Consider the following 27,153-nt stretch of genomic DNA (forward strand, 5'->3'; position numbering starts at 1 on the left):
AATGGATACAGAAAATGTGGTACATTTACACAATGAAGTACTACTCAGCTATTAAAAAGAATGAATTTATGAAATGCCTAGGCAAAGGGATAGACCTGGAGGGCATCATACTGAGTGAGGTAACCCAATCACAAAAGAACTCACATGATATGTACTCACTGGTGAGTGGATATTAGCCCAGAAACTAGGAATACCCAAGATATAAGATACAATTTGTGAAACACATGAAACTCAAGAAGAAGGAAGACCAAAGTGTGGACATTTTGCCCCATTTTAGTACTGGGAACAAAACACCCATGGAAGGAGTTACAGAGACACAGTTTGGAGCTGAGACAAAAGGATGGACCATCTATAGACTGCCATATCCAGGGATCCATCCCATAATCAGCCTCCAAACGCTAACACCATTGCATACACTAGCAAGATTTAGCTGAAAGGACCCTGATATAGCTGTCTCTTGTGAGACTATGCTGGAGTGTAACAAATACAGAAGTGGATGCTCACAGTCAGCTATTGTATGGAACACAGGGCCCCCAATGGAGGAGCAAGAGAAATTACCCAAGGAGCTAAAGGGATCTGCAACCGTATAGGGGGAACAACAATATGAACAAACTAATACCTCCCAGAGCTCATGTCTCTAGCTGCATATGTATCAGAAGAATGCTTAGTTGGCCATCAGTAGAAAGAGAGGCCCATTGGTCATGCAAACTTTATATGCCTCAGTACAGGGGAATGCCAGGGCCAAGAAGGGTATGGGGGACTTTTGGGATATCACTGGAAATGTAAATAAAGAAAATCCAAACGCTGACACCATTGCATACATTAGCAAGATTTTATCAAAAGGACCCAGATGTAGCTGTCTCTTGTGAGACTATGCCGGGGCCTAGCAAACACAGAAGTGGATGCTCACAGTCAGCTATTGGATGGATCACAGGGCTCCCAATGGAGGAGCTAGAGAAAGTACCCAAGGAGCTAAAGGGATCTACAACCCTATAGGTGGAACAACATTATGAACTAACCAGTTCCCCGGAGCTCTTGACTCTAGCTGCATATGTATCAAAAGATGGCCTAGTCTGCCATCACTGGAAAGAGAGGCCCATTGGACACGCAAACTTTATATGCCCCAGTACAGGGGAATGCCAGGGCCAAAAAAAATGGAAATGAGTGGGTAGGCAAGTGGGGGGGAGGGTATGGGGGACTTTTGGGATAGCATTGGAAATGTAATTGAGGAAAATTTGTAATAAAAATAAATAAATAAAAGAAAAAGATTTAAACATGATGTCACTCTAACAATGATGTCTGGCAAGAGCTAAAATATTTTCCTTTTATAAGAAAATCAGCTTCATTGGGAAGTTTTTTCTTGATTGCAACTATTTATTGACAGGGAAAATGGCATAAAATAAGATAAAAATTTTTTTATGAATTAAAAAAAGAACTATGGGCAACTAATGACTTCTGGGAGAAGTAGAATTGGCCTCTTACAGGGATAAGACCCCTACATGGTTAACTAATACAAAATGATGGGGGCTTGGATTGCTCAGAGACCAGTCTTCACAGTTCATCTCATGGACTTCGAAGAGTGAGCAAGTAGACTACAAAATCAACACAACTTCTGGGACAGACCCCTTTTCAGACTCCAGACATCCAGGTACCTTCCCCTCCAGAGGAGAGGTGTCAGCCCAGGAAGGCTCTTTCAGAGCAGGTGAGGAAAACATCTGAGGTCCTGGGTCCCTCAGAGACATGTCTATGCAGGTCAGCTCAAAGACTGCAAAGGGTGAGCAAGATGACTGCAGAAGCAACACAGCTTCTAGAACAGACCCCCGTTTTGGGCTCCAGACATCCGGGCACCTTCCCTGCCAGAGGAGAGGTGTCTGCCCTGGAAGGGTTCTGACTGCCAGAGCAGGTGAGATCTTGGTCCCACATCCCTCAGAGATCAGTCTGTGCAGATGAGCTTGCAGACTGCAGAGGCAATACATCTTCTGGGACAGGCCCTGTTTCAGGCCTTCATTTTCAGCCAGGAGGCATGTCTGAATGCCAGATATCTGTGCACCTTCCCTGCAAGACGAGAGCTTACCTGCAGAGAATACACTGACCACTGAGACTCAGGAGAGATCTAGACTCACAGGTCTGCTGACAGAGGCTAACAGAATCACAAGGGGAACAAGCTCCAACCAGAGACAACTGTAACAACTAACTTCTGAGATTACCAGATGGCAAAAGGCAAACGTGAGAATCTTACTAACACAAACCAAGACCACTCACCATCATCAGAATGCAGAACTCCCACCTCACCCAGTCCTGGATACCCCGACACACCTGAAAAGTAAAACTCGGATTTAAAATCATATCTCATGATGCTGGTAGAGGACATCAAGAAGGGCTTTAATAACCCACTTAAAGAAATACAGGAAAACACAACCAAACAGGTGATGGAATTGAAAAAAAAAAACATTCAAGACCTAAAAAGTGAAGTAGAAACAATAAAGAAAACCCAAAATGAGACAATGCTGGAGATAGAAAATACTATACCCAGCAAAATTCTGTAAACATAGATGTCAGCATCAGCAACAGAATACAAGAGATGGAAGAGAATCTCAGGTGCAGAAGATTCCATAGAGAACATGGGCAAAACAATCAAAGAAAATGCAAAATGTAAAATGATCCTAACTCAAAACATCCAGGAAATCCAGGACACAATGAGAAGACCAAACCTACGTTTAAGAGTAGATGAGAATGAAGATTTTCAAATTAAAGGGCCAGCAAATAACTTCAACAAAATTATAGAAGAAAACTTCCCAAACCTATAGAAAGAGATACTTATGAACATACAAGAAGCCTACCAAAATACAAATAGACTGGACCAGAAAAGAAATTTCTCCCAACACATAAAAATAAGAACAACAAACGCAATAAATATAAAATATTAAAAGTAGTAAAGGAAAAAGGTCAAGTATCATATAAATGCAGGCCTATTAGAATTATATCAGACTTCTCACCAGAGACTATGAAGGCCAGAAGATCCTGGACATATGTTATACAGACCCTAAGAGAACACAAATGCAAGCCCAGGCTACTATACCCAGCAAAACTCTCAATTACCATAGATGTAGAAACCAAAGTATTCCATGACAACCAAATTCACACAATATCTTTCCATGAATCCAGCCCTTCAAAGGATAATAAAGGGAAAACTCCAAACAAGGATAGAAAAGGTGCCCGAGATAAAGCAAGAAAGTAATCCTTCAACAACCCTAAAAGAAGACAGCAGCAAGAATAGAATCCCAAATTTAACAACAAAAATACCAGGAAGCAAGAATTACTTTTCTTTAATTTCTCTTAACATCAATGGACTCAATTCCTCAATGAAAAGACATAGACAAATAGACTGGCTACACAAACAGGACCCAACATTTTGTTGCTTACAGGAAACCTACCTCAGGGAAACGGACAGACATTACCTCAGAGTGAAAGGCTAAGAAACAACTTTCCAAGCAAATGGTCTGAAGAAACAAGCTGGAGTAGCCATTCTAATATCGAATAACATTGATTTCTAACCCAAAGTTATCAAAAAAAGACAAGGAGGGGCACTTCATACTCATCAAAGGTAAAACCTACCAAGAGGAACTCTCAATTCTGAATATCTATGCTCCAAATGCAATGGCAGCCACATTCATTAAAGAAACTTTAGTAAAGCTCAAAGCACACATTGCGCATCACACAATAATAGTGGGACACTTCCACAACCCACTCTCACCAATGGACAGATCCTGGAAACAGAAACTAAACAGAGACACATGGACAGTAACAAAAGTTATGAAACAAATGGAGTTAATAGATATCTACAGAACATTTTATCCTAAAACAAAAGGATATAACTTATTCTCAGAGCCACATAGTATCTCCTCCAAAAACTGACCATATAATTGGTAACAAAACAGGCCTTCACAGATATAAAAATATTGAAATTATCCCATGCATCCTATCTGATCACCACGGGCAAAGGCTGATTTTCAATAACAACATAAATAATAGAAAGGCAGCATTCACGTGGAAACTGAATAACACTCTACTCAATGATTGCTTGGTCAAGGATGAAATAAAGAAAGAAATTAAAGACTTTTTAGAGTTTAATGAAAATGAAGCCACAACATACCCATACTTATGTGACAAAAAGAAGGCAGTCCTAAGAGGAAAAGTCATAGCCCTAAGTGCCTCCAAAAAGAAACTAGAGAGAAAGCATACACTAACAGCCTGACAGTACACCTAGAAACTCTAGAACTAAAGGAAGCAAATTCACCCAAGAGGGGTAGATGTCAGGAAATAATCAAAATCAGGGCTGAAATCAACCAAGTGGAAACAAAAAGAACTATTCAAAGAATCAAACAAACGAGGAGTTGGTTCTTTGAGAAAATCAACAAGATAGATTAAACCCTTAGCCAGACTCACTAGAGGGCACAGGGACAGTATCCTAACTAACAAACTCAGAAATGAAAAAGCAGACATAACAACAGAACCTGAGGAAATCCAAAATATCTTCAGCTCCTACTACAAAAGGCTATAGTCAACAAAACTGGAAAACCTGAATGAAATGGACAACTTCCTAGAGAGATATCAGGTACCAAGGTTAAATCAGGATCTGATTAATGATCTAAAGAGTCCCATTTCCCCTAAAGAAATAAAAGCAGTCATCAATAGTCTCCCAACCAAAAAAAGTCCAGGACCAGACGGATTTAGTGCAGAGTTCTATTAGACCTTCAAAGAAGACCTAATTTCAACTCTTCTCAAACTATTCCAAAAAATAGAAGCAGAAGGTACTCTACCCAATTCATTCTATGAAGCCACAATTACTCTGATACCTAAACCACAGAAAGATCCAACAAAGAAATAGAACATCATACCAATTTCCCTTATGAATATCAATGCAAAAATACTCAATAAAATCCTCGGAAACCAAATCCCAGAACACATCAAAATGATCATTCATCATGACCACGTAGGCTTCATATCAGGGATGCAGGGATGGTTTAATATATGGAAATCCATCATCATAACCCACTATTTAAAAAAACGCAAAGACAAAAACCACATGATCATCTCCTTAGATGCTGAGAAAGCATTTGACAAAATCCAACACCCCTTCATGATAAAAGTCTTGGAAAGATCAGGAATTCAAGGCCCATAAATAAGCATACTAAAAGCAATCTACAGCAAACCAGTAGCCAACATCAAACTAGATGGAGAGAAAATTGAAGCAATCCTCCTAATATCAGGGACTAGACAAGGCTGCCCACTTTCTCCCTACCTATTCAATATAGTACTGGAAGTTCTAGCCAGAGCAATTTGACAGCAATAGGACATCAAGGGGATACGAATTGGAAAAGAAGAAGTCAAAATATCACTATTTGCAGATAATATGATAGTATATATGTGACCTCAAAAATTCTACCAGAGAACTCCTGAACCTGATAAACAGCTTCTGTGCAGTAGCTGGATATAAAATTAACTCAAACAAATCAATGGCCTTTCTCTACACAATGGATAAATGGACTGAGAAAGAAATTAGGGAAAAAACACCCTTCACAATAGTCACAAATAATATAAAATACCTTGGTATGACTCTAACTAAGGAAGTGAAAGATTTGTATGACAAGAACTTCAAGTCTCTGAATAAAGAAATTGAAAAAAAAAATCTCAGAAGATGGAAAGATCTCCCATGCTCATGGATTGGCAGGATTAATGTAGTAAAAATGTCTATGCTGCCGAAAGCAATCTACAGATTCAATGCAATCCGCTTCAAAATTCCAACTCTATTCACTGACATAGAAAGGACAATTTGCAAATTCATCTGGAATAATAAAAAAAAAAAAAACCTAGGATAGCAAAAACTATTCTCAACAATAAAAGAACCTCTGGTGGAATCAAGATGCCTGACATTAATCTGTACTATAGAGCAATTGTGATAAAAACTGCATGGTACTTGTACAGTGACAGACAGGTAGATCAATAGAATAGAATTCTGAAGACCCAGAAATGAATCCACACACCTCTGGTCACTTGATCTTTGACAAGGGAGCTAAAACTATCCAGTGGAAAAAAAGACAGCATTTTCAACAAATGGTGCTGGCACAACTGGCAGTTTTCATGTAGAAGAATGTGAATTGATCCATTCTTATCTTCTTGTACAAAGCTCAAGTCTAAGTGGATCAAACACCTCTACACAAACCAGAGACACTGAAATTAATATAGGAGAAAGTGGAGAAAAACCTCAAATATATGGGCACAGGGGAAAAATTCCTAAACAGAAGAACAATGGCTTGTGCTGTAAGATCAAGAATTGACAAATGGGACCTCATAAAATTGCAAAGCTTCTGTAAGCAAAAGACACTGTCAGTAAGTCAAAAAGAACCACCAACAGATTGGGAAAGGATTTTCACCAATCCTAAATCTGTTAGGGGACTAATATCCAATATATACAAAAAGCTCAATAAGCTGGACTCCAGAAATTCAAATAACGCCATTAAAAATGGGGTACAGAGCTAAACAAAAATTCTCAACTGAGGAATACCGAATGGCTGAGAAGCACCTGAAAAAATATTCAACATCCTTAATCATCAAGATAATGCAAATCAAAACAACCCAATGGCTAAGATCAAATAGTCAGGCGACAGCAGATGTTGGCGAGAATGTGGAGAAAGAGGAACACTCTTCCATTGCTGGTAGTATCGCAAGCTTGTACAAACACTCTGGAAGTCAGTCTGGAGGTTCCTCAGAAAATTGGACATAATATTACCAGACGACCCAGCAATACCTCTCCTGGGCATATACCCAGAAGAAATTCCAACTGGTAATAAAAATACATGCTCCACTATGTTCATAGCAGCCTTATTTATAATAGCCAGAAGCTGGAAATAACCCAAGATGTCCCTCAACAAAAGAATGGATACAGAAATTATGGTACATTTACACAATTGAGTACAACTCAGCTATTAAAACAATGGATTTATGAAATTCTTGGACAAATGGATGTATCTAGAGGATATCATCCTTAGTGAGGTAACCCAGTCACAAAAGAAGTCATTAGATATGCACTCACTGATAAGTGGATACTAGCCCAGAAACAGAGAACACTTAAGATACAATTTGCAAAACACAAGAAAATCAAGAAGAGGGAAGACCAATGGGTGTACACGTTGGTCCTTCTTAGAATAGGGAACAATATACCCATGAAAGGAGTTACAGAGACAAATTTGGAGCTAAGATGAAAGAATGGACCATCCAGAGACTTCCCCACCCGGGAATCCATCCCATAATCAGTCACCAAACCCAGACACTATTGCATATGCCAGCAAGATTTTGATGAAGGGACCCTGGTATAGTTGTCTCGTATGAGGCTATGCCAGTGCCTGGCAAAAACAGAAGTGAATGCTCACAGTCATCTATAAGATGGAACACAGGACCCCCAATAGAGAAGCTAGAGAAATCAACCAAGGAGCTAAAGGGGTCTGCAACCCTACAGGTGGAACAACAATATGAACTAACCATTACTCCCAGAGCTCGTTTCTCTAGCTGTATATGTAGCAGAAAATGGCCTAGTCGGCCATCACTGGGAAGAGAGGCCCCTTCGTATTGCAAACTTTATATGCCCCAGTAAAGAGGAATGCCAGAGCCAAGAAGTGGGAGTGGGTGGGTAGGGGAGCAGGGTGGAGAGAGGGTATCAGGAACTTTCGGGACAGCATTTGAAAGTTGAAATGTATATAAAGACAATATCTAATAAATTTTTTTTTAAAAAATGATGAGCCCTGAAACCCTACAGAGCCCTAACCAACAGATAAAAAAATTTAAATAGTAATTTAAAAATTACATTAGAATCTCAAATTTAGTAAATTTGTATTTCTACTAAAGAGGAGTAGAACAATCCACAAATAGTCTAGTAGCAACATATAGTGCCAACATGTATTGCGGTCCTGAAGTTGAGAAAGAAAGGTTGAAAATTATACAGGACTGTTCCTGACTCTGCTGCCTGCCTGTCTACCTGTGGATCCCATTTCCCATTCCTGTAACTGGCCTCTGTGGGAGAGAATGAACCTAGTCCAGCAGGGTGTATGTGTTTTTAAGTAGGGTAGGACATGATACCCAGATGGTATGTCCTCCTAAGAGGAGAAGGGAAGGGAAGAATTGGGGGGAAGATCTACATGAGGGGGAACTGGAAGAGAGGGGGCTATAAATTCAATGAATAAATATTTTTGAAAAGAAACTAGAGGTTATAGAAATGTTAAAATATATTAAAATTGTTTTCTTATTACATATTAATGAATATTTTATCTATAATTTATGTGTGGTATTGGTAAAATTATTATACCATGAAAGAAATTATTTTTGTCCTTTTACTGAATATTGGATATTGATATGCTTACAGTGGAAGTTATGGAAAATTCAGGTTTACTTTTAAATATTTCTGAAATAATAAAATTAGAATCTGTTGAAGCTGGGCACAGTGTTCAACTGTATGCTAGGTATTCTGTACTTTTTGACTAATATCCACTTATCAGTCGGTACATACCATGAATATACTTTTGGATCTGAGTTATTTCACTCAGGATGATATTTTCTAGTCCATCCATTTGCCTACAAAATCCATGATGTACTCGTTTTTAATAGCTGAATAGTATTCCATTGTTTAAATTAACCACATTTTCTGTATCCATTCTTTGGTTGAGGGACATCTTGGTTGTTTCCAACTTCTGGCTATCACAAATAAGGCTGCTTTGAATATGGTGGAACACATGTCCTTGTGGTATTGTGGAGCATCGAGGGTATGTGGCCAGAAGTAGTATTGCTGGGTCTTCCGGTAGTAATATGTTTAATTTCCTGGAGAACCACCAGACTTATTTCCAGAGTGGTTGAACCAGCTTGCAATCCCACCAGAAATGAAGGAGTGTTCCTCTTTTCCCACATCCTGATCAGCATCTGCTGTCAACTGAGTCTTTCATCTTAGCCATTCTGACTGGTATGAGGTGGAATCTCAGGGTTGCTTTAATTTGAATTTCCCTGATGACTAAGGATGTTCAACATTTCTTTAGGTGTTTCTCAACCCTTTGAGTTTCCTCAGTTGAGAATTCTCTTTAGCTCTGTCACCATTTTTTAGTGGGATAATTTGGTTCTCTGGTGTCTAACTTCTTGAGTTGTTTGTATATATTGGATATTAACCCTCTACTGGATATAGGGTTGGTAAAGATCTTTTCCCAATATGTTGGCTGCCATTTTGTACTACAGACAGCATCCTTTGGCTTCCAGAAGCTTTGCAACTTTATGAGTTCCTATTTTTTTGATTCTTGATCTTGACACATAAGCCATTGGTGTTTTGTTAAGGAAATCTTCCCCTGTGACCATGTGTTCCAGACTTTTCCCCACTTTCTCTTCTATTAGATGCAGTGTATCAACTTTTACATGGAGGTCTTTGATCCACTTGGACTTGAGCTTTGTACAGGAATATGAGAGTAGATCAATTTGTATTCTTCTAAATGCTAATCACCAGTTGAACCAGCACCATTTGTTGTAAATGCTGTCTTTTTTCCACTGGATGGTTTTAGCTCCTTTGTCAATGATTAAGTGACCAAAGATATGTGGGTTCATTTCGGAGTCTTCAGTTCTATTCCATTGATCAACCAGCCTGTCACTGTACGAATACCATACAGTTACTATCACTATTGCTCTATAGTACAGCTTGAAGTCAGGGATGGTTATTTCCCCAGAAGTTCTTTTATTGTTGAGAATTTTTCTCTATCCTGAGTTTATTGTTATTCCAAATGAATTTATGAATTGCTCTTTCTAACTCTATGAAGAATTCAGTTGGAATTTTGATAAGGATTGCATTAAATCTGTAGATTGCTTTCAGCAAGATGGCTATTTTTACTATATTAATTCTGCCAATCCATGAGCATGGGAGATCTTTCCATCTTCTGCGGTTTTCTTCAATTTATCACTTCAGAGACTTGAAGTTCTTGTCATACATATTTTTCACTTTTCTGGTTATATTCACACCAAGATACTTTATATTGTTTGTGACTATTGTGAAGGGTGTTGTTTCCCTAATTTCTTTCTCAGCCTGTTTACCCTTTGAGTATAGAAAGACTACTGAACTGTTTGAATTAATTTTATATCCGGCCACTTTACCAGAGGTTGATTTTCAGGTGTAGGAGTTCTCTGGTGGAATTTTTTGAGTCACTTAAGTATACTATCATATCATCTACAAATAGTGATATTTTGACTTCTTCCTTACCAATTTGTATCACTTTAACCTCCATTTGTTGTCTAATTGATCTAGCTAGAATTTCAAGTACTATATTGAATATATAGGGAGAGAGATAGCAGACTTTCTAGACCCTGATTTTAGTGGTGTCAGAGACCATCCCGTGAGAAAAAATGAAAATAAGCTATTTCAGAGCTCTCCTGGAGACAGAGGGAAAGCGGGAGACGTCCCGTTTTCTATCTGCCTCCTATGGAGATATTCTTAGCTCTGGTTAGTATATCTGTGTCCCTTTGAGACACCAAGTTCTATTCCCTGTCTGTCTATTGTCTGTTTTTGGTGCACCAAAACAAATTGTCCATACATCTGTCAATTCATGTTTGTCTTTGTTTTGTGGTTTGAATGATTATTCTGTGTTTCATGTTGAAAAATATAAGTGGTTAAAACTTGTTTAAAAAGCAGTTTCAAAATTACACAGCACAAGTTGATAAGTTAGTTACACCATGGCTGGGAGCCAAGTATAGCTGAAAAAGCCTTGCTGAGGGCCCGATTGCAAAGGGAGCTCTTAAAGGGGCAGGCAGCCTTTTGCTTGTAACAGAAAGTTAGCTTAAAATTGGGAACTCAAGGTTAGAATCTTTCTAAACAACATGAACAAACACAAGAAAACAAGTCTTTAAGGATACTTCAACATAGAGATTGTCTTTGAGCCAAGACTCTGGCAGAGTGTTTAGATTAAAAAAGATTTGCATTTGAGTTAAGGTTGAGCTCAGAGGGGAGCAGCCTCAACGCGGCTTGTATGGCACTTCTTAGAGCCTTATTACAGACCTAGCCAGATGTTGTTCTAAACATACCATCATATAAAGTAAAATTGATAATCATTATCCTAAGATAGTTAAAAAAAATTATTTCATGCATGCTTGTATATCTTCTAAAATTCATGCATGCATGCATCCCATTTACTGTGTTTAAAAAAATAGCCTTTATATGAGAGAAAAGTATATGTGATTTAAATCACATGATTATTCTTTTGAGTTTCCTCCTGTTTCATCACAGATAATTAAATTGTGTGCTAAAGATGGTGTTTAAAAATGTTGAACAATCAAACTTTAAGTTGTATATTAATAGTCAATATTAATTCTCTAGCTTGCAATTGCTTATGCAACTTATAAGAAAAAAATACTGTTTCTTTAAGAAGACTGTTTTTAGACAGTTAAGAAATTGTCCTAGGTCACCTGGAAAAGACCCCCAGGATTTGCTTTTGTGTTATAGAGGTTTATATAAAGCTTTAACTGATAAAGATTACAGATAGCTCCTGAAAAGATACAAACTCAGGATCCTTATAGTTATTTGGGTTTTAGACTTACTGATCAAACTGTTTTTCCCTAGAAGATAGTTATTTGCAGAGACAACTTAAAGACTTTCTCTTATTTCTGATTAATAAATATATAAATTATACACATGTGGCTATAATAACTTTTCAAACATTCTAGTTATAATCTCTCTTCAAGAGAAACAATTGAAAGTGTAATTAGTCACTGTCCATGTTATATTAAAACCGACTATAACAGTCCAGTATTTAAGTGGTTTTATCAAAAAAATTTTAATTCTCAAAGACGAGGTATTATAAAATTTTAAAACTCTATCTTCTTAAATACAAAAAAGGGGAAAAATTATACCCCCTGTACATTATTTAAATCATACTTTTATTGTTAAGGTTTTAAAATTTAAATGTCTAAGAACTTAATAAATGCCTCATAGTATCTTAAAACTAGACATAATCATGTCTAGGTGAGATGACAAGGATCCACTCATTGACACATGGCATGAGCCTAAACAGAAGGTTATTATGGGGAAAAGGGGGTGGTGTTTCTGTTTTATCCACAGAATGCTGCAAAAGCATGCTAGCTTCCAGAATGATTCGTGTGACAGACTGACCTGTGAGTTCATGAGTGCCCTGGCAGTGATGACAAGAAAGCTGTGTTGAGTGCACAGAAAAAGAAGAATCAGAGAGAACAGACACTTACAAACAAGATGAAGAAACTTCCTATCTTTGCCATGGGCTACAGCAAGGAGAACCGACCTAGTGTCCACTTGAGGACAACTATAAATGATGACCCGTGGGGCAGAGAGACTGCTACAGTGTATTTAACAAGATTTCATCAGAGACACTGTTTTTGGCCATTCAGGCCAACTCCCCTATAGCTGTGAAAGCTTTTGAACCTTACCTATATGCTATATTGTTAGATAATTTTAAGAGTTAAGATCACCAATCTTGACAAGTCTTTTCATATTCATTGTAATTGTTGTCAATTAACTAATCCTGTGGATCCTAATTTAGATAAGGAATTTGCTGTTATGATTTTGTTAAAGAGACCTCCTTATGTTTTGCTGCCTGTTAAAATTAGGAAATGATCCTTAGTTTAAAAAATCCAGAAATACAAACTTGGAAAAGGTCAAATGAGCAATTTTTAGATTTACTGCTTTAGTTGCAATTTTAACTTCAATATCTACCACAGCTTTAGATCAACAGCTGCATACTGATCATTTTGTTAATGATATGCATAAGAATATTAGCAACTTATTGTAGATAAAAAATTAGAGGCAAAGGTTAATGTCTTACAAGTAGTGGTCTCAACAATAAGACAGGATATAAAATATTAAGGCTACAAAGACAGAAATTTCAGGTATTAGAAGAATGTTGTCTTTACTCTGACAAGACTGGCTTAGTTCAAGATAACATAGACAAAGTTAGAGCTAGTTTAGAAGAGAGAAAACAGCAGAAAGAAACAAGAATTTTGGTATAAAAATTGGTTTTCTATTTCTCCTTGGGTCACTACCTTGCTTCCCACACTTTTGGGACCTTTCTTGGGTATTCTGCCGCTTTTGTCTTTTGGCCCCTTGGCCTTTAAAAAATTAACCAGTTTTGTTAAGTCGCAGATTGAAGCTGCTTTAAGTAAGCTGGTTGCAGTCTACTACCATCAGCTGGGACTCAGACGAAGAAGATCCTCCTCCCACCGAGACAGAAACAACGACTCCTCTCCAGTTTTCCACCCTTGCTGCTAATGCAAAGTCCCCTTGGTTCCTCGGGCTTTGGAGACAATAGGGACAAAGAGGGGTGACCTCCAGCTCCTATTATAGCTTGAGAGCCACAAATTGTGGTGTTACAATTGACATAATTCCTACAGAGGCCTTACTGAGTCTGAGGTTGACAATTCTCCTATGGGAGCTGCACAGAACTCAGAACTGTGCATGCTGGTTCGTGATAAATATGAATCCAGTATGGGCCCAGCATGGGTGCAAACTAAGTATTGCAGGGGAAGATCCAAATAGACCGTTTCTGAGTTCCCTGAGAGACAAACCCGGTTTAGACGAGGTTGGTATCTAGTTTTAATTACAAGTAAAAAAATTTTTTTTTCTTTAAGGCTCTGCCTCCCCTCCCCAAAAGACACCAAGAGCCACAAGTGTGGGTCTGTGTCAGCACCCACGGGAGGAATCGGGTCAATGTCCCCCCAGCCATGGTAATTCCTGCTCATCTAAAAATGAAAAGATTATTTGATCACCTCAGTTAAGTGTGGCCTTATTAAATTTAATTCAGAAGGAGGAGATGTCAGAGACCATCCTGTGAGAAAGTGAGCCCTTCACAATCTCCCTAACAGGCCAAATGGCCTTGTACTAAGAGCTGGTTATCACCCCCCTTTCCTCCCTATTCCTTTCTTGGCACCTGAGGCTGTAAAAGCTGAATTATAGTCCCCTCTTCCCTATCTCTTCCTGAGTTCCCATGCCATCCAAGGACATGAGTTACGCCTGAGCCCAGCTTGACCCCCAAGGCTGTCAAGGAGGATCGATGTTCCAGAGATAAGATCCAGAGTGCCCGCTGCCTGGCGCCTGACTTCGGCCCCCATGTCAGAAAATGCCCACTTCTTTGTTCTTTGTATAATTCTCCCCCGACCCCTCCCATATTCCCAGCCATGTATGCTTTATAAAGAAGGCACCTCAGCTTAATAAACGAGACCTTGATAGGTTTAATCTACTTGGTCCTCCGACTCTCTTTTACTCCCATTTCCTTCCAGGTTCGCGGTCCCCCTCGCACCCACGAATAACTGAATCCCGCGGGACGGGATATAGTGGGATTGCTTCAAGTTTCTCTCTATTTAGTTTGATGTTGACTACTGGTTTGCTGTATATTGCTTTTACTATGTTTAGATATGAGCCTTGAATTCCTGAGCTTTCCAAACTTAACATGAAAGGGGGTTGTATTTTATTAAATGTTTTTGCAACATCTAAGGAAATGATCATTTTTTTTGTTTGTTTGAGTTGGTTTATATATTGGATTACATTGATGGATTTCCATGCATTGAACCATCCCTGCATCTCTGGGATAAAGCCTACTTGATCATGGTGAATGATCATTTTGATGTGTTTTTAGATTTGCTTTGCAAGAATTTTATTGAGTATTTTTGCATAGATATTCATAAGGGAAATTGCCCTGAAATCCTCTTTCTTTGTTGAATCTTTGTATAGTTTAGGTATTAGCATAACTGTGGCTTCATACAAGGAATTGGATAGTGTTCCTTCTCTTTCAGTTTTATTAAATAGTTTTTAGAGTATTGGCATTAGGTCTTCTTTGAAGGTCTGATCGAAATTTGCACTAACCCTATCTGGTCCTGAGCTTTCTTTTTTTGGGGGGTGGGGGGAAGACTTTTAATGACTACTTCAATTTCTTCAATTTCTTTAGGGGTTATGGGACTGGTTAGATGGTTTATCTGATCCTGATTTAACTTTGTTATTTGGTATCTGTCTAGAGAATTGTCCATTTAATCCAGATTTCCCAGTTGTGTTGAGCACAGGCTTTGTAGTAGGATCTGATGATTTTCTTGAATTTCCTCAGTTTCTGTTATTAAATCTCCCTTTTTGTTTCTTATTTTGTTAATTTGGATACTGTCTCTGTGCCCTCTGATTAGTCTGGTTAAGGGATTATCTATCTTGTTGACTTTTTCAAAGAACCAGCTCCTGGTTTTGTTGATTCTTTGTACAGTTCTTTTGTTTCTACTTGGTTGATTTCAGGCCTGAGTTTGATTATTGCCTGCTGTTTACTCTTCTTGGGTATATTTTCTTCTTTCTGTTCTAGAGCTTTAAGGTGAGCTGCTAAGCTTCTAGTGTATGTTCTCTCCAGTTTCTTTTGGAGGTACTCAGAGCTTTGAGTTTTCATTATGCCCCTTAATTTTGGGAATGTTATATCTTCATTTTTTTCATTAAGTTCTAAAACGTCTTTAATTTTTATCTTTACTTGTTCCCTGACCAAGTTATCACTTAGTAGAGCATGTTCAGCTTCCATGTCTATGTGGGCTTTCTGTTGTTTTTTGTTATTATTGAAGACCAGCTTTAATGCATGTTGATCTGATAGGAGGCATGTGATTATTACAATCTTTTTATATCTGTTGAGGTCTGATTTGTGACCAATTATATGATCAATTTTGGAGAGGGTACCATGAAGTGCTGTGAACAAGGTATATTCTTTTAATTTTAGTATAAAATGTCTATAGATATCTGTTAAACCTATTTGGTCCATAATGTCTGTTAATTTCATTGTGTCTCTGTTTAGTTTGTGTTTCCATGATCTGTTCATTGATGAGAGCTGGGTGTTGAAGTCTCACACTTTTATTTTGAGAGATGCAATATGTGATTTCAGCTTTAGTGAAATTTGTTTTATGAATGTGTGTGGCCTTGTATTTGGAATATAGATGTTCAGAATTGAGAGTTCATCTTGGAAGATTTTTTCTTTGCTGGGTATGAAGTGTCCTCCTTATCATTTTTAATGAACTTTGGTTAAAAATCAATTTTGTCCAATATTAGAATGGCTATTTCAGCTTATTTCTTGGGACCATTTATTTTGAAAATTATTTTTCAGCCCTCTACTCTGAGGTAGTATATTTCTTTGACACTGAAGTGAGTTTCATGCATGCAGCAAACTGCTGTGTTGTGTTTACGTATCTGTTTATTTAGAATTGACTCCATTGATGTTAAGAGATATTAAGGAACACTGATTGTTCCTTCTTGTTAATTTTGATGGTTTTAAGTTTGTGTGGCTAACTTCTTTTGGGTTTGTTGAAAGAAGATTACTTTCTTGCTTTTTCTAGGGTGTAGTTTCCTTGTGTTGGCATTTTCCATCTATTATCCTTTGAAGGGCTGGATTTTTGGAGAATTACTTTGGAGATTTTATTTTGTCATGGAATGCCTTGATTTCTCCATCTGTGGTAATTGATAATTTTGCTAGTATAGAAGCATGGGCTGGCAATTGTGTTCTTTGGGTCTGTATGACATCTACCCAGGAACTTCTAGCTTTCATAGTGACCACTGTAATTCTGTTACATCAGCCTTTATATGTTATTTCACTTTTTTTCCCTTACTGCTTTTAATACTCTTTCTTTCTTTTATGCATTTGGTGTTTTGATTATTATGTGACAGGAGGAATTTTTTTCTTGTCCAATCTATTCTGACTTCTCTAGGTTTCTTGTAGATTCAAGGGCATCTCTTTCTTTAGGTTAGGGAAGTTTTCTTCTATAATTTTGTTGAGTATATTTACTGGCCCTTTATGTTGGGAATCTTCACTCTCTTTTACACCTCTTTCCTTAGGTTTGGTCTTTTCATTGTGTCCTGGATTTTCTGGATGTTTTGGATTAGGAGCTTTTTGCTCTTCGCATTTTCTTTGACTATTGTGTCAGTGTTTTCTATGATATCTTCTGCACCTGAGATTCTATCTCCTATCTCTTGAATTCTATTGGTGATACTTGCATCTACAACTCTTTCCTAGTTTTGTTTGTTTGTTTGTTTTTTGTTTTTTGTTTTTGTTTTTGTTTTTGTTTTTGTTTTTTGAGACAGAGTTTCTCTGTATAGCCCTGGCTGTTCTGGAACTCACTCTGTAGACCAGGCTGGCCTTGAACTCAGAAATTCCCCTGCCTCTGCCTCTCAAATGCTGGGATTAAAGGCGTGCGCCTCCACGCCCAGCTTTCCTAGGTTTTCTATCGCCCAGGGTTGTCTCCGTTTGTGATTTCTTTATTGTTTCTATTTTCATTTTTACATTCTGGATGGTTTTGTTCACTTCCTTCATCTGCTTGGTTGTGTTTTCCTGAAATTCTTTAATGGATTTTTGTGTTTCCTCTTTAAGGGCTTCTACCTGTTTACCTTTGTTTTGTATTTATTTAAGGGAGTTATTTATTTAAGGGAGTTATTTATGTCCTTCTTAAAGTCCTCTATCATCATCATGAGGTGTGATTTGAAATCAGAGTATTGCTTTTCTGGTGTGTTGGGGTATCCAGGGCTCACTGTGTTGGGAGAAATCGGTTCTGCTGATGCCAAGTAGCCTTGGTTTCTGTTGCTTATGAGCTTGCCCTTGCATTTTGCCATCTGTTTATCTCTGATGTTAGCTGGTCTTGCTGTCTCTGACTGTGGCTTGTCCCTCCTGCAAGCCTCTGTGTCAGTACTCCTGGAAGACCAGTTCTCTCTGGGAGATATTTATGTTTGGAGACCTGTGGTACAGGGTCAGCTCTGGTATAAAGACAGAAGGCAGAAGGATCCTGTCCCCAGCTGTTCCTTGGTTCCTGTATCCTGAGGGCTCTGGGAGAGTCCCTATTTGCCAGGAATTTGAAGCAAAGTGGTGGTCTTACCTGTTCTCATAGGTGTATAGGCACTCCTGGGACACCAGCTCCTCTTGGTGATATTTATGTATGTAGCATTGTGGCACAGGATCAACTCTGGGTTTAGATGGAAAGCAGAAGGCTCCTGTTCCAGTCCACTCCTTGGTTCCTGTGTCCTGGGTGTTCTGGGAAGGATCCTCTGAGCAGAAGTGGTATTTTTACCTGCACTCTTAGGCTTGTCTGCACTGTTTGTAGGCTAGCTCTCTCCCTGGACTATTTGGTTTTGGAGCCCCATAACATGGGATCCTTAAATCACTTTTAAAATGAGAAGACCAAACCTACAGATAATAGGTATAGATGAGAATGAAGACTTTCAACTTAAAGGGCCAGCAAATATCTTCAACAAAATTATAGAAGAAAACTGCCTTAACCTAAAGAGAGAGATGCCAATGAACATACAAGAAGCCTACAGAACTCCAAAGAGATTGGACCAAAAAAGAAATTCCTCCTGATACATAATAATCAGAACAACAAATGCACTAAATAAAGGTAGAATATTCAAAGCAGTAAGGGAAGAAGATCAAGTAATATATAAAGGCAGACCTATTAGAATTACCAGACTTCTCACCAGAGACTATGAAATCCAGAAGATCCTGGACACGTGTTATACAGAACCTAAGAAAACAAAAATGCCAGCCCAGGCTACTGTACCCAGCTAAACTCTCAATTACCATAGATGGAGAAACCAAAGTATTCAATGACAAAACCAAATTCACACAATATCTTACCACAAATCCAGCCCTTCAAAGTATAATGAAGGGAAAACTCCAACACAAGGAGGGAAATGTCAACATACAAAAAGTAAGAAAATAATTCTTCAACAAACCTAAAAGAAGATAGCTGCAAGAACAGAATCCCAACTCTAACAACAAAAATAACAGGAAGTAACAATTTTCCTTAATATCTCTTAATATCAATGGCCTCATTTCCCCAATAAAAAGATGTAGACTAGTAGACTGGCTACATAAAGAGTATCCAACCTTTTGCTGCATACAGGAAACCCACCTCAGGGACAAAAACAGACACTATCTCAGAGTAAAAGGTTGGAAAACAATTTTCCAAGTAAATGGTCTGAAGAAATAGGCTGAAGTAGCCATTCTGAAATCAAATAAAATCAACTTCCAACCCAAAGGTATAAAAAAAGACAAGGAGGAGCACTTCAAATTCATCAAAGATAAAATTTACTGAGATGAACTCTTCATTCTGAACACCTATGCTCCAAGTACAAGGACATCTACATTCATTAAAGAAACTTTAGTAAAGTTCAAAGCACACTTGTACCGCCCACAATAATAGTGGGAGACTTTAATACCCAACTCTCATCAATGGACAGATCCTGGAAACAGAAACTAGAGACACAGTGAAACTAACAAGTTATGAAACCAATGGATTTAACAGATATCTACAGAATATTTTATCCTAAAACAAAATGTATACCTTCTTCTCAGCACCTCATAGTACCTTCTCCAAAACTGACCATATAATTGGTCACAAAACAGGCCTCACAAAATACAAAAATATTGAAACTGTCCTATGCATCCTATCAGATCACCACAGACTAAGGCTGATCTTCAATAACAACATGAATATTAGAAAGCCAACATTCAAATACAAGCTGAACAACAGTCTATTCAATAATAACTTGATCAAGGAAGAAATAAAGAAAGAAATAAAAGACATTTTAGGGTTTAATGGCAATAAAGCATCAACATACCCAAACTTATGAGACACAGTGAAAGTAGTACTTAGAGGAAGCTCATAGCTCTGAGTGCTGCCAACAAGAAACTAGAAAAAGCACACACCAGCGGCTTGACAACACACCTAAAAGCTCTAGAACAAGAGAAAGCCAATCCACCCAAGAGGAGTAGACATCAGGAAATAATCAAACTCAGGGCTGAAATCAACCAAGAAGAAACAAAAAGAACAACACAGAAAATCAACCAAACCAGGAGCTGGTTTTTTGAGAAAATCAACAAGATAGATAAACCCCGACCCAGACTAACTAGAGGGCACAGGGACAGTATCCTAATTAACAAAATCAGAAATTGAAAAGGGAGACATAACAACAGAACCTAAGAAAATCCAAAGTATCATCATATCCTACTATAAAAGGCTACAGTCAACAGAACTGGAAAACCTGGACGAAATGGACAAATTTCTAGACAGATACCATGTACCAAAGTTAAATCAGATTAACGATGTAAACAGACCCATATCCCAAAAAGAAATAGAAGCAGTCATTAATAGTCTCCCAACCAAAAAAAGCCCAGGACCAGATGGGTTTAATGCAGAGTTCTATGAGACTTTCAAAGATGACATAATTCCAATTCTCCTCAAATTATTTCACAAAATAGAAATAGAAGTTACTCTACCCAATTCATTCTATGAAGCCACAATTACTCTGATACCTAAACCACGTGAAGACCCAACAAAGAAAGAGAACTTCAGACTAATTTCCCTTGTGAATATCGATGAAAAATATTCAATAAAATTCTCACAAACTGAATCCAATAACACATCAAATCATCATCCATCATAATCAAGTAGGCTTCATCCCAGGGATGCAATAAAAGAACCTCTGGTGGAATCACCATGTCTGACCTCAAGCTACACTACAGAGCAAATGTGGTTTAAAAAAAACTGCATGGTACTGGTACGATGACAGACAGGAAGGTCAATGGAATAGAACTGAAGACCCCTGAAATGAATCTGCACACCTGTGATCACTTGATCTTGACAAGGGAGCTAAAACCATCCAGTGGAAAGAAGACAGCATTTTCAACAAATGGTGCTGGCACATCTAGCAGTTTTCATGTAGAAGAATGTGAATTGATCCATTCTTATCTCCTTGTACAAAGCTCAAGTCTAAGTGGATCAAAGAACTCCACATAAAACCAGAGACACTGAAACTTATAGAGGAGAAAGTGGGGAAAAGCCTGGAAGATATGGACACAGGGTAAAAATTCCTGAACAGAACACAAATGGCTTGTGCTGTAAGGTCAAGAATTGACAAATGGGACCTCATAAACTTGCAAAGCTTCTGTAAGGCAAATGACACGGTCAATAAGACAAAAAGGCTACCAACAGATTGGGAAAGGTTCTTTAGCAATCCTAAATCTGATAGGAGAATGATATCCAGTAGATAGATAGATAGATAGATAGATAGATAGATAGATAGATAGATAGATATAGATATAGATATAGATATAGATATAGATATAGATATAGATATAGATATAGATGTAGAGATGTAGAGATGTAGAGATGTAGAGATGTAGAGATGTAGAGATATAGAGATATAGAGATATAGAGATATAGATGATATATAGAGATATAGAGATATAGAGATATAGAGATATAGAGATATAGAGATATAGAGATATAGAGATAGATAGATAGATAGATAGATAGATAGATAGATAGATAGATAGATAGATAGATATAAAACTCAAGAAGTTGGACTCTAGAAAACCAAATAACCCTATTATAAATGTTGTACAGAGCCAAATAAAGAATTCTCAACTGAGGAATACTGAATGGCTGAGAAGCACCTGAAAAAAATGTTCAAAATCCTTAATCATCAGAGAAATGCAAATCAAAACAATCCTGAGACTATACCTCACACCAGTCAAGATGGCTAATATCAAAAATTCAGGTGACAGCAGATGCTGGTGAGTATGTGGAGAAAGAGGAACACTCCTCCATTGTTGGTGGGATTGCAAACTGTTACAACCACTCTGGAAATCAGTTTGGCATTTCCTTAGAAATTTGGACATAATTCTACTAGAAGATCCAGCAATAACACTCCTGGGCATATACCCAGAAGATGCTACAACATGTGTGGAAAATTGGGCTGAGCACAGATAGGATGGTCTCCAGTCAAGCTGAGATGCTGATTCCCAGGTCCCTGTGGTGATAATTCATCTACATGGGACAGAAGGAGTTCTCTCATGTCTCCCGGAACTCTGGCTCCTGCCTAAGTTACTGCCCCCACAGCCCCCACAACAAAAGCATGGCTAGAAGTCATGTAGGCAATGGCCCAAGCTTCTGTCCTTCAAGCTAAACTCCTCCCCAGCTACCTAGCAACAGTAAAGACCATAAAAAGGGCTGTTCAGCCCCTGCTTGCTCTCTTACTTCTCACTCTGTTACCTCTTACCCCTTACTCTCACCCCCTCTCTCCTCTCTCTTTGTCTTCTCTCGTTGTCTTCTCCTCTCCTCTCCTCTCCTCTCTCCATCTTCCTCTTCCTCTCTAGCCTTTCCTTCCCCCCTGTCTCTTTCTCTCTCTTCTACCTTCTCTCTTTTTTCCTGCCTTTCTATAATAAAGCTCTAAAACCATAGACAGTCTCTGCTCCAATCAAGATCTGTTGCACCCACTCTTACTGCTGTTGGGAACCTCTCTTCCCTCATCTCTCTCTCCCATAATCCTGGTGGCTTTAGCAAAGTAACTCTGGTGCTCCCAGGTAGGACTGCCCCTTTGCCACCCCCCAAAGAGTGGGTCAGAGGCTTAGATGTCCACTCGAGGATGAGTGTAAAGTGTATGGCACCTCTCTCACGCCTGACTGACCAGAGAATAAGTGGAACTCTGGCGGGGTGTGGGTCTCCCCTTCCCCCTTTTCCCCAGGGCCCCCCTTTTTAGTTCCCAACAAACATGTAATAAGGGCACATGTTCCACTATGTTCATAGCAGCTTTATTTGTAATAGGCAGAAGCTGGAAAGAACCCAGATGTCCCTCAACAGAGGAATGGATACAGAAAATTTGGTACATTACACAATGGAGTACTACTCGGCTATTAAAAACATTGACTTTATGAAATTTTTATACAAGTGGATGCACCCAGAGGATATCATCTTAAGTGAGGAAACCCAATAACAAAAGAACACGCATGATATGCACTCACTGATAAGTGAATGTTAGCACAGAAGTTTAGAACCCTATTTAGAAGGGGGAAGAAGGTACTCATGGAAGGAGTTACAGAGACAAAGTTCAGAGAAGAGCCTGAAGAAACGACCATTCAGAGACTGTTGCAGTTGGGAATCCATCCCATAAACAACCACCAGACACTAGGCAGATGCCAACAAGGCTTGCTGACAGGAGACTGATATAGCTGTCTCCTGTGAGGCTCTGCTAGTGCCTGGAAAATACAAAAGTGGATGCTCACAGTCGTCCATTGGATAGAGCACAAGGTCCCCAATGAACGAGCTAGGGAAAGTACCTAGGGAGCTGAAGGGGTCTGAAGCCCCATAGTAGGAACATCAATATGAACTAACCAGTACCCCCAGAATTCCTTGAAGCTATACCACCAATCATAGAAAACACATGGTGAAACTTATGACTCTAGCTGTATGTGTATCAGAGGATGGCCTAATCAGTCATCAGTGTGGGGAGAGGCCCTTGGTCCTGTGAAGGCTCTATGACCTAGGATAGGGGAATGCCAGGAACATGAATGAGAGTGGGTGGGTTGGGAAGCAGGGGGAGGGAGGAGGGGATTTTTGTAGGATAAACTAGGAAAGGGGATAACATTTGAAATGTAAATAAATAAAATATCTAATAAAATCTAACTCAAAAAAAATATAAATCACAATGCTTCTGACCTCTGATGGTTCAGCAGCAATTAGAAGGTCCTGTCTGGTTCTACAGTGGTAACTTAGGCCAGCATATAGTTCTTGCTTTTCTTCCTCTGATGTTTACTATTTCACCTGACTTGTGAAGTCTGTTATGCACCAAAAATTTTATTATATCCAAATTTTTTAAATAATATAGAAAAAATTCCATATTTTAGACTCCTAAATTTAATATAGTTAGTTTTCAGTGTTTAGAACAGTAAATGACTCAATAAAGATTATGAAAGAATAATATTAAAATCTGCTAAAATTTCTAAGAAAAAATTGTCAAGTTACCTTCTTAAATTATTCTAAAATAGGGCTGGTGAGATGGCTCAGTGGGTAAGAGCACCCGACTGCTCTTCCAAAGGTCCGAAGTTCAAATCCCAGCAACCACATGGTGGCTCACAACCATCTGTAACGAGATCTGACTCCCTCTTCTGGAGTGTCTAAAGACAGCTACAGTGTACTTACATATAATAAATAAATAAATAAAAAAAATAAAAAATAAATAAAAAAAAAAAATTATTCTAAAATAATCACTAAACATACTCTAATCTGGAGACAAAATTGTGTTTCAATTCATTTTTTCCCAAGAACACTGAGATCACAGGCTCTATAATCATAATAACTTTGTAATTAATATTCAATTAAATGTACACATTTTCAAGATTTGATTAGAGTCAGATTGACACCTTGTATGGATTAAGGAACATGTCTATTCCAATACAGTTAGGACAGGCTCACTGTAAGATGTTTCATAAAGGACTATTTTTATACAGAAACTATTTTCATCTCTCTCCTTTAGTGATGAAGACAAAGACTCCATTGTGATGGAGTACATATAGATGATGCACAATGTCAAATAAATGAACATGAGAACTAAAGTTCAAAGTGTGGACTTGGTTACCCTGGCAACTTGCTTAATTGAACATATTACTCTTGAGTAATTCAAAAGGCATAAGTGCATCTCAATGCATTTTCTACAACATGTCTTAAGAAATAACCTTAAGATAAATAATTTTCAATTCATACCTACTTTTAAAGATGTTTTTCTTATAAATCCCATTAAGAGTTCTGCAAGGGGAATGGACTCAATAGCATGAATAGCAGTTTCAGACTATAAATTGTTTTTAGGCTACCAAGGGCACCTGGACCAAAATCATTAGTATTTCCCACTTTTACTGTGTATATAAAAATGATGGTTTTTTTTAAAGAATGACATTTAAGTACGAAAGGTTATTTGTAATTATAGGCAAGGGGCTTACATAATGTTAGTACTCGAAGGCCCCCTGTTAATAAAAGGCTAAATTATCTTTCATTCAAAACTCACATGCGAGCACACATTGCATCACCAGGTGATCATTACAGTACTTGGCTCTGCATTAAAACATGAGGGTGGAAAGCTAATCAGCAGCATGCTGCCATCCACCACGGATCATAACCTTTGCTAAAGTGGCTTACCTCTTGAACTCCTGCAGCCCCAGATAATGAAGGCTGGGTTTTGGTTCCTAATTACTTAGGCAAGACTGCAGCCTTAGCCAGTGTCAGGGGCATTGAAGAGTGGAAAAGAGAATGCATTAACTGTACCTATCTACTTACAAAGTCAGAGAAATACATTGCCATTCACAAAATTCAGTGACAGGAGCCATCGTAGGACAAGTGAATAACTAAAAGGTGGTCTTCCTGAAACGGTCTGCTTTGGATTACAAGTATCTATAATAGATCTGTTTTCATAGGCAAAGCCCAAGAGAAAATCATTTTAGGAAAGATTCCTGCTATTAATATGCTTTTCCTTTTATTATTAACCTATATAGCAATCACTGGGTATTAGCCCACCTTTTGTGCAGATCTCTGCAGAGCTACATAGTTGTAGTGTCTTGTAATGGTGCTATATAGTCAAATAGATGACTTCTTAATTCTTTAGGATGATCCTATAAGAATTTCTAAAATTATATCAGTATTTATTAAGCTCTTTTATAGTAGGACTGCTATTAGGTCTCTTCTGATAGTCAAAACTGCAATGAGAACTCTGCCATTCTTCAATTGTGTAACCAGTTATGGTTTCTAGATAGTAATCAAACTTTCTACTACTCAGAGCACATTCCAAGTGGTTGTAACACCATTAACCAAAGGTCAGAAAAAGGGAACTAGTGATTTATTATAGGTTCTAGGACAAAAGATAAAATATTGACTCGGTTTATCTATACAACACTTCACTAGTAACTGAGTTATGTTTTTTTTCTCTCTCTCTCAGTGAACGTATGGAGCTGTGACTGGTGATGCATATTTAGTCACACAATTACTCCTAATGCATATGCGTGTAAACATTCTCTGTTGTAAAATTCTACTTCAGTTATGATTTGATTTTATATGTGAACTTGTGGTGAACTTTTTATCATGTGGTCATGTATTCTGAAAGATGTTTTAAGTGTTAAGGACAACGAAAAGAGTCAGAACTGAGCTGGGGAGAACTTTTTAGACAGATCTGAACAGAACTTTTTAGAACAAAACTAAAGATAAAACTTTTAGTAAGGGCACAAGAGAATATCTTAGATAGAACTGAACTCAAGGAGAACTTAGAAGTAAAGATATAGCATTGGGAGAAAAGGCATTGAGAGTAAGAACAGTATTGGGACATCAGAACAGGAGGAGAGAACAATGTTAGAAGAATGCAGAGTGGAATAACTTAGAAACTATAGGTAACATGAAAAAAAAAACCTAAGAATATGCAGAATGCAGAGGGAAAACGAAGAAACTGCAGAGAGAACAGAAGGAGCAGGCATGCCTCTCCTTACTATGGTACAAAACAGGTCTTTTCTTAATAACAAGGCAGGCTTACTCTTATTAAAAGAAACAAAGCCCCCTTATTACAAACTTGGATTTAATTCATTTTTCACTAAAAGAGTAGAAGCTTTTTCTTTCTTTATGCAATAAACATTTGAGTTCATTTTTTCATCCAGAATGACTGAGTTATTTCTGCACTGGTGCTTGATCTTTTGTGTGTGTGTATGTGTGTGTGTGTGTGTCTGTGTGTGTATGGGTGTGTATGGGTGTGTGTGTGTATGTATGTGTGTAAGTATGAAATTTTGAGAATGTATATAAGCTGAGCCCAACTGGTTGAATGGAAATGTATAAATACACATGTATGAATCTGTATATGAATTTATGTGTTTATGCACAATTGCTTATGTAAAAGTTTTTCCTTCTGTGAACTCTATTCTCTTCTCCCAGTTCAATAGAAGTTTATTACTGCAAACCTCCCCCTAGCAGACAAGCAATGGGCATTTGGACAAGAGGAAAAAGGCTCTAGCAATTAATCCTTTACTTAATACCCTGCTATGTTAGGATGAGGTGCTAAATACCAGAGACTGCAGTTTCTGGCCTCAGATGAACACAGAAGGCAGGCCAGTTACAGTAACAAAGTAACTTAGATGTAGATAAGTAAACTTTTTATTATTACACAGCAATCCTAAATATCTCATAAGACAAAGTCTTACTCTCCACTGACACCCTTCTCCCTCCCCTGCCTCAAGAAGAACCAACAAGAAAGAAGACTCTGCTGGGGCTGGCCCCTGAGGTATGGACCACTTCACTTAGAGAAGAAGCATT

General features: G+C 38.1%; 1 protein-coding gene across 10 annotated transcripts in view; it reads right to left on the minus strand.

The window, feature by feature from the left end:
- The window catches only part of Sntg1 (syntrophin, gamma 1), a 941,919-nt gene that overhangs the window by 520,160 nt on the left and 394,606 nt on the right, over positions 1-27,153 (minus strand). For 2 of the 10 annotated variants that reach the window (NM_001290390.1, NM_027671.5), the window contains exon 4: positions 2,263-2,316. The exons of the other annotated variants lie outside the window; for them this stretch is intronic. The gene's annotated coding sequence lies outside the window, so the exon portion shown is untranslated. The remainder of the gene's footprint in view (positions 1-2,262; positions 2,317-27,153) is intronic. 10 annotated transcript variants of the gene reach the window in all.

This window comes from Mus musculus, chromosome 1 (assembly GCF_000001635.26).
Source record: "Mus musculus strain C57BL/6J chromosome 1, GRCm38.p6 C57BL/6J".
Lineage (NCBI taxonomy): Eukaryota > Metazoa > Chordata > Mammalia > Rodentia > Muridae > Mus > Mus musculus.